Consider the following 5,002-nt stretch of genomic DNA (forward strand, 5'->3'; position numbering starts at 1 on the left):
GTACCTCGTTTCCCCTTGCCTGGTGGTCTCCACCGTTTCTGTTTTGTGAACTCCTTTGGCAAGTCTGGTGGAGCCTAGGGATCCCTTCTCACAACAGTGTTGTAAAACGCCTTCAAAAAAATACAAAAGGTTACCAAAGAAACTAATTACATTGTGATACAGTTTCCAAAAGTATGTTTCTTTACTGATACATTAAATAACAAGCTGTAACTGGAGGTCCAACAGCTACAAAGCAGTGACAAGTATGAACAATAGTTGAACATATCTGTAACAACTGTGGGTATAGGATAAAAACTCCTGTGACTTCCACTGGTAACAAATTCACAAGTACTGCCTTTATTTTTTGTTGGTTGCCTACAAGATTTGAAAGTTTAAGGGGAATGAGAATAAACAAGTCATTTTCCGCGCGCCCATCCAAGTTCCCAGACCCCCTGAATTCTTTCCACGAACACCTTGTGGATATCTCCCGTTCTGCTATTTTTGCACAGTATTTTCATCTTCTGACATATTATTTACATATCTCTTAAGTTTGTTTTTTTTTTTTTTTTTGATTGTCTGATTCTCCCTATTAAGATGCAACTTCCACTAAGTCAGGAGCCTTTGTCTGTTTTGTTCACTGATGCGTCCCGAGTTTCTAAACAGTGCCTGGCCCTTGCTGGAGGCTTCATAAATACTGGTCAATGAATCAGGCCAGAATGCACCAGCATCTGAGTCCAGGCAGGGTGGCAAAGAGTTCTCTTATCTTCTTTCTCTGTTTCTTTCTCCTCTCTTCCTTCTGTTTTCTGTCACTTTTACAATCTCTCTCTCCTTTCCTTTCTTTCTTATTATCCTCTATTTGTTTCTCTCTCATTCAAGAAATTCATTTGGCAAGGATTTACCATAATAAGAGAGACCCAGACTTGGGGCTTCTAGAGCTCATCACCCACTGGGCAGTGGCTAAGAACATGGCCTGTGGAGTTGGGAAAACCCAAGTTCAATGTCTGCTGTCTGATCATGGGCAAATCTGTTAACCTCTCTGTGACTTAGTTTTTTTTACATCATTTGGTCATTCATCCATTAATCAGGGGAGGGCTTCCTAGGTGCCTGCCATTGTGCCAGGCACTTGAAGTCTAGTGGGGAGACAGATGAGGAAATGCACAATGGCATGACAAGTGCTCTGATGGACAAAGGACAAATGCTGTAAGAGGGTAACTTGTGATATCTTGAACCCCATGAAATTTAGTCTTAGTGCACTGCCATAGTCAAGAAGAGTTCATTAGCTCCACCTACTTTTGGATGAATTCCATTGGCTTTTGCATTTCTGGAACAACACTAATGGGAATTCAAGTTCATAGCGCAAGACAAGCATTATTAAATCTTCCTTTATTCCACCCCAGACTTCATTTCCTTCTCCCAGACACCCCAGGATTTCAGTGTGCAGATTGACTAAAATTCTTACCTTCCTTTTGGGGCTGAAGGAAGGGGCAGGGCTGAAATATTGGGGCTGGAGATTTCAGGGTTCTCTTTGGTAGACAGCATAGGAGAGAGGGCTGTGCAGGCCCCCTCAGCACTAATTTTGCCTAGACCCAGGAGCACCCAGGATGAAGGACACCCTGAAGGGTGAAGCAGGAAGGGGAGGGTTTCTGGCAGCATGAAGGTCTGGAGAGTGAGAGATCTTAGTCCTTAACTGGGGGAAATTCAGTCTGTGTGGAGCATAAGGGAGGAATAGGAATAGCTGGCAGGAGGAAGAGTGATGGCAAAGGCGGACAGGAGAGGTCAGAGGGGTAAGGGCGTCAAGTCACCCAAGGCATCAGAGACTTTATCAAATGAGTTGGGATTTTCCCAGAGATAATGGGAAGTGAGGGAATGACAAGATCCCATCCAGGTTTTAGAAGCCCCTGTTGGTGACAGAGTGGGAATATGTTGGAGGGCCACAAGACCGGAAGACAGGGGGACCTGGGCATGGGGATGACAACAATTAGGGGGATGGCTGTTTGCAAAACACACTCCACAGTTGGAGCCTGCAGGACATAATGACCCATAAAAGGGGGAGGGGGCAGTGTCATGAGTTCAATTGTGCCCTCCCCCCCACAAAAGGAGATAGGTTGAAGTCCTAACCCCCCAATACCACAAAATGTGACCTTTTTTGGAAATTGGCCTTTGTAGATGTAATTCACTAAATTAAGTTGAAGGTATATCAGAGTATGAGCACAGGCCCTCATCCAAGATAATAGGCATCTTTGTAAGAACACAGCACATGAAGACAGAGACACAGAGAAAATGCCACGTGAAGATGGATTGGACAGACAAGTCTCCAAGCCGAGGAAGGCCGGAGGTGGCCTGAAAACCTCCGGAAGCTAGGAAGAGGCAAGGAAGGACTCCTCCACAGGTTTGAGAGGGATCGTGGCTCTGAGGGCACTTTGATTTCTGACTTCTATCCTTCAGAACAGTGCGATGATACATCTCCGGTGTTTAAGCCACTCAATTTGTGTTACTTTGTTACAGCAGCTCAAGGAAAGTAGCATAGGGTGAAGTTTAGCCACACCAGGACCTTGAACGTTTAGGCTACTCTGAGCTTTTATTATTATAAACATGACAGAGCAAGAAGGATTGGGGATGAACAAACAACAGGAACAACACATTAAAAGGAAAACCAGAAAATGCTTGAATCAATTCATAAATGCCTAAGGCCCACAACTGCTGCTGGGATCCAACATCCTCACCCCCCAGGGCCGGGGGTGGGGGAGGGCTGGGTGGTTTAGACGAGGCAGTGCACGTAAAGTTGCTTCGCACACATAAAGTGCTCCAGATACGTTCCAGCTTTGTCTTCATTTTAGTTAAATAAAATCACAGGGCCATGTGTTGGAGTTGCCCACGTGAATAGCTCCCCCCCCCCCCCCACCACCATGGGCCTGGCGACAGGAGCCCAATACAAAATGGCTCCTTCTTCAGAAATTGTTTCAAGACAATGACAACAGAATATCAAACCAAGCATACGGTCCCAGTCCTGTGCAACTGCGTCCATGAAGCCATCCTGTCCTCGGGACGGTAGCCAGACCCCTGTGGAGATCTCAGAATGCTGAACTCCACGCAGAGCACCATAGGACTGGCCATGTGGAGGGAAGGGAAGAGGCAAGCAGGAAAGGCTTAGGCCCGGGAATGAAGGAACGATCATGGTGCCCTGAATGGAGGTTGCCCTATCCCAGCAGGGGGCAGATGTTAGGCAACAGGGGACACAAAATATGTCTCTACAGTTAGATGGGCCTGGATTGGGTGGGGGTGGGGGAGGTGGGGCTTTGGTACCAAGCAGAGGTATTCAACTCTATTGCTACAAGCAATGGAGAAGCACTGAATATTTCTGAGCAGGATTCCAAGATGGTGAGTGAGAAATAAGGAGGTAGAGAAATAGGAAGGAAGGGCTGGACAGAAAGCTACAAGGTTTTAAGTCTGGGTAAGTACCCACCTTATACATTGTTATCAAGAGAAGGCGTAACCCTCCTCTCCAGTTCTGTACATGCAACACCCATCTATTTGCTGAGTGAGAGTTCTTGGCATGATGCTGTGTCATGACCCACCAGTCACAATATTTACCTTTGTGTCTGTTTTGTAATAAATTGAGAAATTAGAGAAAATGCCTATACTGTTAATAGGTTTAATCTCTTTGCTGGTAAAACATGCGACCCAGTGGTTAGGATTTGATGGTCTTTTTACTATGGTCCCAAATCACTGCATCCTTTGAGCATTATGTTTTTTTCTAGATTATTTCTAGGTCTTTTCGTGTACTTCTCGGTCAATTTTCCCATCAACCCACACTGAGCCCTAACTGCTGTTTCGTAATCTGAGCAATATGGTTCGTGAGGCCCACGGATGACATTCCAAAGTCACCTGTTTACACATTCCATCATTTCCTCCTCACCACAAAGCACAGATCGCTCCACAATAATTTCCCTTTATCCCACATACCTGTGACCAAGTGGCAATCCTTCTATTCCCACACGGCTGCATCAAGATCTTGGACTCTTAGCAATAGGGAACGGGGTGAGGGTTGCTGGAGGGAGGTGGGTGGGGGCTGGGCTAGATGGGTGGCGGATACTACGGAGGGCACTTGTTGGGATGAGCCCCGGGTGTCGTATGTAAACAATGAATCACCGAATTCTCCTGAAAGCAATATTGCACTCTGTGTTAACTACCTAGAATTTAAATAAAAAATTGAAAAGGAAAAGAAAAGATCTTGGGCTTACTAACCAATTTGTTTTAGCTCTAAAGAGTCAATGTAGCTTTGGTTGAAAATGCCAGTAGGGGCCATGAAGATCCTTTGGGGTTCATGTCTGAATGAAACATGCCAACTTTTACCACTACTCCTTACTACTGCTGCTGCTGAGGCTACTAACGGTGTTGGGATGATTTGGGAAACTGGAATAATCCAGGTCCTGCTAATTTCCTTTAATCCTCCTTCCTTTCATTTCCCCAGCTGGTTTCTATTCATCCTTTATCCTACCTTTAAAGTGATAAAAAAGGAAAAAAAAAAACCCTGAAATAATTATTTAGAAACTTTCCCCTCCTGTCAAGACAATAAAACCTACATGGGCAAGATTAGGCAAGAACAGTGGACAACAAGACAATGCTCAAAAAGAAAAACGATTCCATAAACTCTTGGAGAAGAGAAATGAAACGAACTGAAGTGACATGGGAGTAAGGAAAATTTTTTAATGTGAGAGCTTTTTCTCCCCCTTGCTCCTGGGTATTCATTCTCCTGGAGAAGGCAGGTGGGTTAGGACTCCATGTTACATGTGTATGAATTAGTGGGTATTAAGAAAATGTGTAATAATAACTGTAGTATTGATTGATACAGGCTCTGGATTTTACATCTGGTTATCCTCTCTCTCTCTCTCTCTCTCTCTCTCTCTCTCTCTCTCACACACACACACATACACACACACCCAGAAACGCTAATATAGTTAATTAAGTAGCCAGGGCGCTGTAACAGATAAATGCTAACAGTGGCCTAATGCGATGGGAGTTG

Source organism: Panthera pardus, unplaced genomic scaffold (assembly GCF_024362965.1).
Source record: "Panthera pardus isolate Hobbes unplaced genomic scaffold, ASM2436296v1 HiC_scaffold_8, whole genome shotgun sequence".
NCBI classification, from domain to species: Eukaryota; Metazoa; Chordata; class Mammalia; order Carnivora; family Felidae; genus Panthera; species Panthera pardus.